Source organism: Anthonomus grandis, chromosome 1 (genome assembly GCF_022605725.1).
Source record: "Anthonomus grandis grandis chromosome 1, icAntGran1.3, whole genome shotgun sequence".
In the NCBI taxonomy this organism is placed as follows: domain Eukaryota; kingdom Metazoa; phylum Arthropoda; class Insecta; order Coleoptera; family Curculionidae; genus Anthonomus; species Anthonomus grandis.
In genome coordinates, this window is record NC_065546.1 from 35841685 (window position 1) to 35856462 (window position 14778).

The 14778-nt window shown below is 32.7% G+C and overlaps 1 protein-coding gene across 3 annotated transcripts in view; it reads right to left on the reverse strand.

Moving 5' to 3' along the window:
- Positions 1 to 14778, reverse strand: part of LOC126743052 (serine/threonine-protein kinase tricornered) — a 221520-nt gene that overhangs the window by 171746 nt on the left and 34996 nt on the right. For 2 of the 3 annotated variants that reach the window (XM_050449996.1, XM_050449980.1), the window contains exon 1: positions 7099 to 7620. The exons of the other annotated variant lie outside the window; for it this stretch is intronic. The gene's annotated coding sequence lies outside the window, so the exon portion shown is untranslated. Of the gene's footprint in view, positions 1 to 7098; positions 7621 to 14778 lie in introns of those variants that run through there. 3 annotated transcript variants of the gene reach the window in all.

Below are 14778 nucleotides of genomic sequence, written 5' to 3' on the forward strand. Positions count from 1 at the left end.
TTAACCACTCTCTATCCGGAAGGAAATAGTGTGATCTTGTTGGAAGTGTATTAAATTTTCTTGCAAAATCATATTACCCGCTGTATCCGTTTGATTTTCTAAGCTAGATGTTATTAAGGGGTCTATTGTGTCTGTTAAGGTAGAGTTCACCGGTTAGATTTTCTTCAATAAATAATGGTCCTATAATAGAATTTCCAAGAATACTAGCCCAAACAATTATCTATTCTGGATACTGCGTGTGACATTCTCTAAAAATTCTCGGATTTTCATTATTCCAGTAGCACTCATCAGTAAAGCAAATATTCTGTAAAATATTTCGGTTTTCGTTTCTTAAATTAGTCAGTATTTCATAAAACTCATTTCTTTCATCAAAATCGTCATCAAAAAGCTGTTGAAGATTTTGCATTTTATACCGGTTAAATTAATGTTAGTGTTTTTCTTACTGTTTCTTGAGACATTCTTACCTGGCGTGATACACTGCGAAGTGATGTAAAGGGCTCTGCATTAAAGATGCCTAAAACTTCCAGTCGTACAGCGTCATCCAAACACGATGTTTCACAAAAAAGTTTCCATAAAGTTAGCAATTAATTTTAAAAGATATTTTTGATTTAATTGACTATTAGGATATCTTTCGTTAAACAACGTTGCCGTTCTTCTTGCACATTTTTGACTTTCCCCGTAAATACGAATAATTTCCATTCTTTGCTCAAGATTAAACACCATTTTTTTAAAAATACTTAAGAGCGTACAACATTAGACTTTTTTGAGTTTTTTAACTAATTTGTCCATCGTTACTAAAGCGATTATCACCCAAGTATTAGTTGAGGAAACCTATCGTATTTGCTTGATTTTTCGCAAACTTCTCAATCAAAAGGATGACTATATGGTATTTTTGAACACGTAATTAAAAGACCTTTAAAATGAGGTATCACTCGACCCCCCTTTCCATTTAAGATTTTAGAGTTTATGTCCGGCCTCGCCAGGGGGCTGCTGCAATTTACTTGAAAACTAACCTAAAAAATCTCCCCCTCAAAAATCAATTTGACGTGTTTTTGGAATTTAAAAATTTTTAAATTTGATGCAGGGGCAGAAATATAGAGGGTGGTATCTTTTCAAATTGACACCCTATATATCTAATATATCTCGAACTATTTGTCAGAAGTATACAATGTGATGTCCCAAATATCATCGAATTTTAAGTAGAATCAAGACATACTAAAAAAAATATATAATCATATATTTTGACAGTTGGCATTAAAGCAAAGTTACAAGTAAATTGCCTTGAGAATTTCAGACATGAAAGTGAGAATCGTGTAAAAGTCAAAAAAATTCAATTTTCCAATATGTATATCTTAAACCGTAAAAGTTTGGCATTAGAGCAAACGTTACAGATAAATTGCTCCTAAAAAAAGTTAAAACAGAAGTGAAAACATTTTTTTTCAATGTTAAATAGTCTTCGCTCTATAAAATATAAAAGTAAAAAATACTAATTTTTCACTGTGTATATATATCTCAAAACTGTTTGTCGAAAGTATACCACTTGACCCCTTAAATTTTATGGAAATTTAAGCAGAATCTGAATGTGTAATATTATATGACATTCTAAAATAAAATGGTGGTCATCTGCCACAATTCAAAAACTTTGACAGATATTAGAGCAAAGTAAATTGCTCTTGAAAAGTTAAGACATGAAAGTGCGAACCATTTTTTTATAAAAGTAAAAAAAAAGAAAATTTTCCATTGTGTATATCTTGAACACTATTTAGTAAAAATATGTGACCCGTCAAATATCATGAAGGAACAAATTCATTTAAAATTCAGGTATTTTTTTTCCTTTCATTTTCCGGGCGTCTATTAGCAGTGTCACTTGCGCATTTTTTGCAATGAAATATTTCTATAGAGGGTACCTCAACTAGAAACTATGGCGTCGAACATTAATTTTTTTTAAAGGAACAACCTGTATATCATAACATTTTACAATTCTACTATACATATATTCCGAATACTTTTCGTATAGCATCATATGCCTAAGATCAGCGACTTGTAAAATTTGACGTAAAATAGACTTATGAAACATATGACATAAAAAATAAAAACGTATACAATATTTATTGCCATTTGTTTCAATTGTTTTTCAATTTTTATTAATTTAATTCAATTTGTTAAAAGTTTAGAATTTTTGGAAAATTGTTTTAAAGAGTTGGATACCATGAATCAACCAATTTTTCCACAAACGTTATTTTACTATTTTTTCCAGGTTTTCCTGATAAGATCAAAAGAATTGCTAAAAATCCAAAATTACACAACATGCATTCGACAATAACCAGAGAATAAACTGGAATGCTTCCTCAATTTTAGCAAAGGAACCAATTTCAAAACGTAAAGGAAAGTGCATTTATAATGTTAAATGAACATAAAGGCATAGCTACTTGTTTGGTTGATTTTAATTATACATAGATCTCTTCGCTAAAGAGAAAAAGAGGTAGAACAGGCCATTCTCAAAATTAATTAATAATTTGTAATATATTTTATTCACATATCTTCTATCATTAAATTACATTATGATCGCACCGCTTTAATTTTATAAGAAGTGATCTTTGAATTATTTGTTACCTTTCAAAACAGTTAATCAAAGTATCAATCAATCGTCAAATTATAAATGAAGTATTCTAACTATTTTCAAATTAAAAACCAGATTTAAACAAAGGGCAGACGGGAGGGTAGAAAAGATAAGTATATTTTTCATATTTTTAATTTAATTTACCTTGATAACGGTAGTAGCTATAACTACCTAAACGTTGGTTCAAATTAGGTATTTTTTTATTAAATAAGTAGGTTTTTTCATTCTTTTCAATATTCATAATAAAGTTAGGTAGGATATTAAAAAGAAGAAACGAGCTCAAAAATCGGTAGATTAAACCTCACTTCCTGGGTATATAAAAAAATTATTGTATTTAAGATTTATTGATTTTACTTACATTAAATTGAATATAACGTACAGGTATCGTTAAAGATTTAAGTTCATATTTCTTTTAAATACGTGAATAAGTCTTATTTCTTCTTCTGTTTAATAGTTGAGTGTGCGAGATAGTATTTTCTTAATTGATTTTTACTATAAAATTGACGTAATACCCAACAAATATTAGTTGTCCAGTTACCTCAATGCATTTTTAAAGTCGGTAAATAACTTGTAATTGCACATTATCAATCACTTGCGGATCGATTAGCATAATTTCTTTTCGAAATCTTGGTTTTAACATTATATGGTCTATTGACATGAACTTTGGACTTAACATAGCCCCATAAGAAAAAATCTAATGGCATTATACGAGGGCGTCACTAATCAAATGTCATTAGTCAAACTTAACCTCAAACTTTACTTTTCTTAAATTCAAAACGTCAGTGCGATACATATAGTTTTATAGCTACAGTGAATTTTTAAAGGTAGCAAATTGCGCATACCATGGAATTAAACAGAGAACATTTTCGGGCCATCATTTTTTACAATTTTCGAAGGCAATTATCTCAACAAGAATGCTGTGCTGAGTTGATTTCTGTTTTCGGTAATGAAGCACCACATCAGTCGACAGTTTCTCGTTGGTATGCAGAATTCAAGCGTGGACGGGTTAGTCTTAGCGACGATCCAAGGTCAGGTGCACCAAAAACGGCTGTCACCCAAGAAAACATCGATGCTGTGCGTATGCTTATCACGGAAGATCGACATGTGACATATCGTGAGATTGAGGCTTCATTGGCGATTTCAAAGACCTCAATTCAAAAAATTTTGCATGAAGAATTACGGGTAAGCAAATTAGTTTCCCGCTGGATACCGCATCTGTTAACTGAAGAACAGAAAGAAGCTAGGGTGATGTGGTGTCAAACAACTCTAGACCGCTTTGAGGCAGGAAACTCTAAAAATGTGTACAGCATTGTCAGTGGTGATGAATCATGGATTTACTCATATGAACCTGAAAATAAACGTCAGTCGTCTGTATGGGTATTTCAAGATGAAGAAAAGCCAACAAAAGTCATTCGTTCTCGAAGTGTATCCAAAAAGATGGTTGCAACATTTGTCTCAAAAGCAGGTCATGTTGCAACAATTCCTCTGGAGAATCAACGAACTGTTACTGTCGATTGGTACATTACCATTTGTTTGCCGAAAGTCATCGCTGAGCTTCGAAAAGCGAACCCACAACGACGAATCATCCTCCACCAAGACAATGCAAGTTCGCACACAGCCCGGAAAACTATTGAATTTTTAACTTATCAAAACGTCGAATTATTGGATCATCCTCCGTACAGTCCCGACCTAAGTCCCAACGATTTCTATACTTTTCCAAAAATCAAGAATGAACTGCGTGGTCAGAGGTTTCAGACGCCAGAGGAAGCAGTTAACGCCTTTAAAAATGCAATTTTGACAGTACCCATAAACGAGTGGAATAACAGCTTTGACAACTGGTTTGAGCGCATGCAAAAGTGCATTAAATTTCGTGGAGAATACTTTGACAAACAACAAAGTCGTTAAAAGTTATTTTTTGTTTTATTCCAGCTGCATATGCAAAACTTAAAAGACAACCCTCGTATTCGGTGACTTTGGTGGCCACTCAATTGGTCCTCTTTGTCCAATCCATCTCTTAGGAAAAGTTGCATCAAGAAATTGTCAAACGGCAATGGTAAAGTGAGGAGGTGCTCCGCCTTGTTGAAACCATATCTCGTTACTAAGTATGTCAGCCTCTTGTCAATCAGGGATTAAAACAATTAAAGTTCAAACTGTAGAGAGTACATAGCGCGCTTGTTGTGTACGCACCCAATCTCCAAAACCAATCATGAGTATTGCAATTTGTTCTTTCTCAGATTAATGCATTTGATTAAAAACGCCGTTTGATCGCATTGTTCCATTGATACAAGAAATCTTTACCAATATTTTACCAAATATTTTATAATTATTATAGATTTTTTAATAAGTTTTTATTATTCTCTGTTTCTGCTGGCAGTATCATGATGTTATGACAGTATCGGTATTTACTTGTGACAAGATCGGCTTGAATCACCTTTTCTCTATGGTAGGGCATAGAGAAAAGGTGTGGCATTCTCTATGGTAGGGTACAAATTTTTACCATCGTAATAGTCACAAAAACACTCAATCCTTTCTCAATTCCCAAGGACCTTTTTCCTTTTTTCAACCAAAAACTAAAGAAAAAACACAGAATTTGCGGTGTTGTCATTTTTTCATAAATTTTTTAGAAGCGGTTTTAGAAATAAGAGTGTTAATAATTTTTTTATGCTTTGAAGGTGTTATTTTTGCGCTTAGAATAAGATATAAATATCTATTTCTACTTTTTATTTTTAATCCTAAATCTTAACAGCAATAAGTTAAATTAACATTATTATATGCGTTGATATACATATTATATATGTTGATACGTGATAGCTGAAAATTTCCTCTTTTGAAAATGTGTGTAAAATTGCCGACAGAGAACCGATAAATATGTTTATAAACAAAATAACTCCTTGTCCCTGTGTACATGTTCAACTCAAACAAAGTTGTTGTTTACTAATTCTAGTCTTTCAATGTTCTAAAAAGGTCTGCTTACCTTCTAAAAAGTTACGTAAAAAATGAATGTTGGCGTCACAGTTTCTACTTGAGACAGTCTGTACCCAAAATTTTTATTGACAAGGACGTATTGAATCAAACAGACAATAAATTAACCTATTAGTTGCAATAATTCTAGAATAAATTTTTAAGTTTCTTTTATCTGTTACGTCATTTATTTGACAAACCATTGACTTTAGGCATACGGTTTGCTATAGAAAAAGTATTCAGAATATATCATAGAATTGTTAAATGTTATAATATACAGGGTGTTCTATTTAAAAAAATTAATATCAACGCCATAGTTTTTACTCGAGGCACCCTGTATAAAAAATGTTTAATTAAAAAACCGCGCAAGTGCCAATACTAATCTATGTGTCCAAAAAAAAAAGTAAAAAATACCTGAATTTTAAATGAATTTGTTCCTTTCTTCGTAAATGCACTATGATGCCTATTCTACAATTGATAAAATAGTGGGCATTTGTTAGGGTCAAAAATTTTCGGCAGTCGAATAAGTCGGCATTAGAATAAAGTAAATTGACGTTTAAAAGTTAAGACATGATAATGAAAAAACACTTTCTTTCTATGTTAAATAGTCTGGTTCTAAAGCCTGTAAAATTACAAAAAAAAAATTCACTGTGTATATCTCGAAAAAAATTTGTCAAAAGTAAATGACGTCACCCCTTAAATTTTAAGTAGTATGTGATATTCTAAAAACAAATAAAATGTATTGAAGAAATAGTCCATACTTGCAGTGGAGTCGTAGATAAAGGTAAAATGAAAATCCTGCAGTCTCCCTCCACTTATTTATTAAACATTCAGTTTTTTAAAATTTCCGACATGTTTCGGACACAGTGATCATCATCATCAGGGGATAAAAGGAATAAAATTGGTATGAGATTTTAAAATGGTATCGATTGTTGACAAGGACCGAACAGTCAACAAGTCTCTTGTCAACAGAATGTAAATAAATAAAATTAATAAAACAATAATAATAAATAGAGGGTTCTTTGACATGCAATGAAACCCTGGAGCGCATATCTAATACCAATTTTAAACCTTTTATCCCCTGATGATAAACACCACTGTGTCCGAAACATGTCGGGAATTTTAAAAAACTGAATGTTTAATAAATAAGAGGAGGGAGACTGCAGGATTTTCATTTTACCTTAAATAAAATGTTGGTCATCTGCGACATATTAAAAATGTTGACAGACATTAGGGCAAAGTAAATTGCTCTTGAGAAGTTAAGACAAAAGTAAAAATGGTTTTTTTTTAAATATTAATTTTTTCCGTTGTATATTTCGAAAATTTTTTATCAAAAGTATGCCATGTGAGCCCTAAAATATCATGAAATTTTACGTCTGAAAATCTGAGTGACATTCACAAGCAAACCTTATGCTTTCAATTTCTACATTTAATTTTTATTCCAGTAAGTTCTAGAAAAAAACAGACTTTTCTCAAGCAAATTAAATCACTAAACACAAAAAAAAAACAAATCCTACCGCACGACTGCTCTTTACTCCACCCAAATTACGAACAATAAAGGCGGTCAATTAATTACTTATATTCTGCTCCCAATAACAATTACACAAGAACAGCAATTAAAGTAAAGCAGTTCCGGGTTTTGTTCCGAGCACGAAGAAAAATTACAATTTCAACCGGCCGGACGGTCACGAAAAATGCGTTACTTGAACCAAAAAAAAAAAAATTTTTCCAAGAGTAGCCACCACGATTTATTTACACCAACACGCAACAAATAAACAAAAAAAAAGGAAACAATCGTCCGCACGCGCGTCTATTGACGTAATTCAATCAGCTGATATCCAAAAAAAAACACACAATTAACAAAACCTCCTTGGGAACAAAGAAAATGTCTATTTTTTGACAGGAGCGTCGTCACCGCCGTCGGTGTTTAGAACGTCGCGTCGTGTGGACTCCTGCTAGGAGCTTTTAGGCGCGCACCGGGTCACCTGTTGCACCGCGCCTACCGCCTAGGCGCCTATACTAGGACTACGACGACGATTGTTGTGTTTTCTGGTCGGGCTGTGCCACCACGGTGCCCTGCCGCTATATAATATCTATAGTGAAAATCGGTATCGTTCGGTGCTCTACTCGCGTGTCGCTCGATTTTGCAAGAAAAATGGGGGTCACGACGAAAAAAAGGTCAATAATAGACTATAGACTGGTGAATTATTCATTGTTTTTTGGTTTTTAAATGTCTATCCAAGATCTAGGATAAAGCGAGGAGAGATGGATCATTAGCGATATTTTACATATCGTGGCAACAATGATTAAGTATTTTATTTGATAAAGTATACGCACCGACATTCGACATCCGCAGCACATGGGCGGAGTTAGGGGGGGGCTTAGCCCCCTTTAAAATGAAATTAGCCCCCCCAAAAAAAAATGTTCAAAACGTAAAAAAACAGAAAGTATAAGACTTAAAGAATATGTGCTTGAAGCTTCCACTCCCGCAGTACACGAAGAAACGTTCTTAAATTCACCTTTGATAAAAAATTAGGCACAAAAGTTTTGGCTAATTTCAATTTATTATAGGTCTCTCGACAATATAATAAATCATCTAAAAATAAGATTTTCCTCCGAAAGTCAGAAATTAGCTAAATCTGTCTTCAATTTTTTGCAGATGGATTTTGATGGTAGTTTGGAATTCATTAAATTGTATGGAGATACCTTTTTAATCGATAAGGAGCTATTAAAAGCTGAAATGACCGTTATTGGGAATTGCATAAATAAAAGCCAGAGCCACAACATTACCATTTCTGATATTAAAGATGTATTAAGAAAAGAGACTTTTCCAAATGCATATACCCTTATGGAAATAGCATTAGTTTTGCCAATTTCTTTAGCGTCTTGCGAACGCTCTTTCTCAACAATGAGAAAAATTGGTTTAGGTCAACGATGGGTCAGGATCGATTTAGTTCTTTAGCACTAACCACTCTTAGTATTGAAAGTGGTCTAACAAAGTCATTGTCGCCAGATGAAATTTTAAAAGAGTTTTTAAAAAAAGGAAATCGAAAACTTTTATTAGAGTAGTTATAAGATAATTTTATTGGATTTCATTTTATTTAAGGACATTTTAAGAAAATGTTGCTTTTACTATTTTTGAAGAATTATTGCGTTTTATTAAAATGATATTGGTTTTGAAGATGGCAGACAATGGAGAAGTAATATCTAATTGTCGGATTTGCATTGTCTTAATTAATTTAAACAAAGTTAAACACGACGTTTTGGTTGGTAACTGCTGTTTTGGTTAAACTGCTAGTTTACACTTAATATAACATTTTAATATAATAATGGTTGGAGATACTTACCAACCGAAACGTCGTGTTTAACTTTGTCTAAATTAATTAAGTCCGACAATTAGATATTAAAATGATATTATTTTGAACTTTGAAATTTTTCTTGAAAGTTTAAATTTTTTTTTTTAAAACTAGCGACTTTTGACTTTTGCTGTGTATGCAATATACTCCAATACATATACAGAATGGTTCATACATTATGGATATTGCAATAAAATTCAGAAACGTGTTCCTTGGATGAAATCTAATATGAAAATAAAAGTAAAACAAATTCATGATATTATGTATATAGTACAACAAATTAGAATAGAAGCTGTTTAAGACTATTCTTTTTTTTTTAATAATTTTAACGACTTATAAGTGAAAATGAAGGTGCCCACCAAAAAAGTTGTTACCTTCGGAGGCGTCTGCGGCGGACTTTTCTTTGATGGCCACACCCTCACCTCTTCGTGTAACTCTGCCCCTGGATGGGGGCTTTAGCCCCCCCATTTTTGAGGCTCTAACTTCGCCCATGCCGCAGCACCTTGATGAAGCTTGTATGGTGAAAATCGGAATCGTATGTCGGCCATCTTGCTTGGCAAAATTGACAGGGAGCTGACAGACAGCTGTTGACATTGACTGATAGAACATCATTTGTCATTGTCATACCATTTGAGTTTGTTGTTCATTTCAATGAATGCAAGCGTGGGTTGAGTCAGTGGGTGGGTGAGTTAGTCTTTAATAAAATCAAATTCAGTTGATTTCAATGAAGAAGTTTCACTTTTTAAGTATTTAATTTTTAAATTACAAAATGTCTCTCATTTTCTTTTCCACAATTAAAAAGTTGATTAAAATTTTCCTGTAAATATCCTTTTGAAAGAGTATTTATATTTTAAGTGATTCTCATAACCCTTTCAAGACATATTTTAAAATTTTGAAGCTATTTCATTTAAAGCTGAAAAAAAGAAGTGATAAGATCTCAAAAACATTAAAAATAACCCAGATAATTTTTCCATTTGGAGAAAAGGGAATTAGTATGTGGTATCACCATGATACCACCAAGCACTAAAATTATACAATGCAGAATGCAGATATGTCTAAAACATATATTTAATTAAGATAATGTTATAAAAAGGAGTTTAAACTAAAAACATACAACTTATTTGCTATGATATTTTTCAAAGCAATTTTTTTTGTCAGTGAGACACAAGCCGACATTGCAAGTACTGCACGACCATCGTGTACGGTGTTGTTCCGCTTTTGTGCTGCAAAATACACATCTTCTCGAAGACGAATGTTTTGGCATATGAGTAGCATGGTCTGTGCGCTTTTCCAGAGGAATGTTTACTTTGAATTTGTTAGAGGGCATCTCAGTACTTGGTCTACCTCTTCGGGGATTTTCAGATGCTGCACCAACCAACCCACTTGCTACACACAAACGAAAACTTTTCAAATCTAAGGATTTTTCCTTACACCTTTCAGTGTATAGAATATATGCATTGACTATGGTGACATCAACAAAATGCCACATAATTCTGTGCCACCATTTTCGACTTATTCTATCCAGTTCATAGGTTGATTTTAGCATATCAGCTTTATCAACATATCCCATATTTGCATTGTAGTCCTTTATAATGACAGGGCATGCAATCGTTTCTCTCTCTCCATCCTTTTTCTTTCTCTTAACAGTCTCTATTATTCCCGGCATATGAAAATTACTTGCCATTGCAACTACTCTTTTATCCTTCCATTTTCAAAATGTGATCCCATCATCTGTTACTCGAAAGTCAATGCTCTCGCCTCGTTTCAATGCTTTGTCTTCTTTCACATCAGTTGGTATTCCTACACGATTTTGTCTAATTGTTCCACAGGCATATATTTTATCTAATTTTAGTTGCCGCAAAAGCACTAAAGAGGTAAAATAGTTATCAAAATAGACAAACTGATGACCATTCACTAATGATCTTGTAAGGTCAGTTACCACCCTGGCACCCAAATGTTTTTCTGCATTGTCTCCAATTTTTCCCGTATAAATTTGAAAATGATCTACATATCTACTCTCCGAAGCTCTAACCCACACTTTATACCCATGCTTGATCGGTTTATTCGGCATATACTGCCGCAGGGAAGATCGTCCTTTGAATCTAATCATTGATTCGTCGATGGAAACGTTTTTCGTTGGTTTATAATATTTCGCATAATTTTCCGATAGAATCTGTAGAATAGGCTGGACTTTTTATAACTTATCGTATTAGGGATCTCCGCGTTTGGGCTGCATTAGGTTATCATTCAAATGAATGTTTCCTAACAACCAATCAAATCTTGATCTGGATATAAGACTTGGAATGTCATATCCCTGGATATAGTTATCCCGAAGCTCAATCTGCATCAACCAAAATTCTCGATAAGAGGGTAGACGCTTTATTCCCATGAGTATATTTATCGCAAAAAATATCTTCATTTCCATAGTATTCGTGGGTGTGAAAAGTTTTCCGGAACGGGCCCTTGCTTGTGTTGCGTTGGTTTGGAAGACGATGTGGTCAAACAAACTGTCCGGAAACAGACACAAAAATACCTCAACAGGGAGCTCAATGTCATCTGATATATTGCAAGGTCCAGAATCCTTGGTAAATTCTTTATCTATACATATACCTATATGTATTTCTATATTTATAAAATATAGAAATACAGATAAAGAATAATTTAAGGTCTATATTTATAAAATATTCTTTTAAATTATTTAAATGAACAGAAACAGGATCGGCTATATTTTTAGTCGTAAATTTGAAAACTTAGAGTTTGAATCAGTCGACGAAATAAATGGAGATGACGTCTTAGTTTACCTTCACTTAGTTAACCTATTATTGCCTTATTACGAACGGAATTTGGTTCACTCTTAACTTCAATGTTATCAATGCTGTTTGTAGGTAATTCATCTTCTATAAAAAAATTCTAACAACTCAAAGTACCATAGGTGAAATTTATAAACATCCTCGACACCAATTCCTGATCTCTCTGATCTTTGAATCTGTAATATAGAATTCTTTAAATATTTATCATTAAATCGAAGTTACTTTATAATTTGATGTATAACATTCCCTTTGTCCTACTACCAGAAATAAATTACCGCTAAAATGTAACCAAAGTTACCCAAAGAAATGCGTTTATTTTATTGATTAAAACAGACTTGTGTAAAATTCTCATATTTACTTATTTGCGTCAAAATTATTTTAAATCAATTAGATTTATATTAAATTATATTTCTATATTTACGTTTTTTAAATCTTTGCAAAAAGATCCCAGTAATGCCTGAATTTTCAATTTGACATATTTTTGGTCAGCCCCTTTATTTTCTAAATTCCGATTATTATAGAGCTCTTTCTTTTTGATTTGCCATAAAGCGGGATGGGCTCTGTATATCTCAATAAACTCTTTTAAAATATCTTTGGAACATTTCTTATGTCATCCTTTTCGTTTCTTTCTTCCATATCATCGTGGGCCACAGGTGATGAGGGCTGCGACTCAGTATCCATTTTTTTACGAAATAATACTTTATTAAAAATACTAAACTCATAATAGTAAACAAATATTTCAAAATGATTTCCTATTATTTGTAATTAAAAAAACTTCGTCAACAATTTTTCAGGAAAGTACAAGCACACTAACCGAAGTTACATCTTATAAAAATATTCTGTAAACGAATTTTGTACTCGCATTTTATCATTTCATTGATATTTCCCAGCGGAAAAAACATTCGTGTGCTATTGAAAGGCTAGAATTAGCATTGCCGTGGAACTATGGGTAATTGTTTGCTTGCAACATCTCTGATACAATGGTGCCAAATACTTGCTAAAAGTTGTAAATCTATTTGCGAAGCTTGTTGCCTAACCGCAATATGCAGTCTTTAATTAAAGCGGACTATTTTAGACCCCTGTCAAAATATGACAGTGGTACGCTTGCAGCGGACTATTGTTTTCCGCCTTTGTAAAATACAGAGCGTTGATCTGCCTGTTTCGCTGCAACTATGAGTGTGTAAACAACCTTGGCACAATACCCCAACGTGAAACCTTGACACAAAACCCAAAAGTGATCAGAGATGGAACACTTTTTTTACCCAATGAATTACTCAAAAATGAAAGAACTCTTTTTATACACCCGGCTGTCTATCGCATGACCAGGAGATCCTTATAACATCACACAATACTTGTGTTTTAAGTAGCAAAAAAACACTTTATAATATCATAAAAAAGTGTCTTAAACTTATTTATTTTGATAGGCCCAAAACAATACTACTATACCTCTTTAATAAAATATGAAGATTCGCATTGTTCATTTCATCGATACGAGGAATCTTTACCAGTGACGTCGTCAAAAAATGTTTCCATGATAAATTTATTGATAATAGATTATGCTTTAAATTATAAACAATATTACCGTTTATGAACTCTTTATGCGTTTTTTAACTTACTTCATTAGAGTACCTATGTATATAAAGTATTTTTATGGAAATTAAATATTTTATAATTATTATAAATTTCTTAATAAGTTTTTATTTATTTGGACGATCCCCGTGAAAAAATCGCTTTTTTTTCCTATGGTGCGGCACAAACAGCACAAGTACACCATCTTAACAGTTTATCACGAATGTTTTACCACGAAAACACTTAAATGAGACCTTTTCCTTGTGTGTTATAAATACCTGAAAATGTCCTCTTTCGAAAATGTGTGTAGACTTGACAACAGAGAATCGGTGAATATGTTTGTAACCAGAACACTCCCCTGGTCCCTGAGCACATGTTGAACTCGAAAAAAGTTTTTGTTTACTAATTCTAGTCTTTCAATGTTCTAAGAATTTGTCGAGTTTATCTAATAGTGCAAAAGTTTGCAAATATCATATTATTTGTAAGAAATTATTACATTATGCAGATTTAACATCGTAGTATTGCCTACAACTCAATGATATAGTGGCTGATGAAACTTGGATTCGCAGTGGCAAAACCCTTTGACGAAGGGTTTTGTTCATTTAAAGAACTCTTGGGAACTTTTTGGGCATTTTCGAAGCTTAGTAATTTTAAAATATAATAAAACAAAAAATAAATTACTACTTGGTCAAAGTCCTGAAATAATTAGCAATTTATTAAATTTCATGTTAAAGCAGTGACTGAAAAAGCCAATATTCCTTTTAAAAAGTTACTTTCTAATAAATGTTTCCTTGAATGTAAATACTAATCCACCCATACAGTCACATCATTTTAACCCCCAAAAAACAAAACCAAAAAATAAGCATTAAAACTTCTTGACGATGTAATGACGAATTGGGAATTTTGCGGAAAACTATTATTATAGTCATAATGTTAAAGCAAAGCAGGTTCCTACATCAAGAACAATCCACAAACAATTTGTTGAAGATAGCGGCTATCAAGAATTTAACGAGATTCTTTATCCACGAAGTCCACAAAAGTGGTTTTCGTTGGAGGAAATTTGGAAACAATCAAAAAGCGCTACTGGAACATCAACCCATTAGATCGCTTAGGATTGAATTTCTTAGAAAATTACGTCTGTATAGGAGAAAGTCCTGTGGTCAGAATCTTTGGTGTGACACTCGTAAACCACTAACCAAACCACTTTATTTTTACTCTCGACACATGTTTCGCTAACGATGTTTTATCTTCGGGAGAAGATGTTAACACCCCAGTTTGACGTGGTTTCCATGCAAACGATAAGTATCATTTAATGACGACCGTCAACAATTATTGAGACTATCAAGCTGAAAATGGACGGAACTATAGATTTTTTTATATTTAATTACAAAAGATTAGAAAATATGGACTCTTTAATACTTCTCATTGTCTCTTCCTCATTCTACTTTTCCACTAAGGTCTG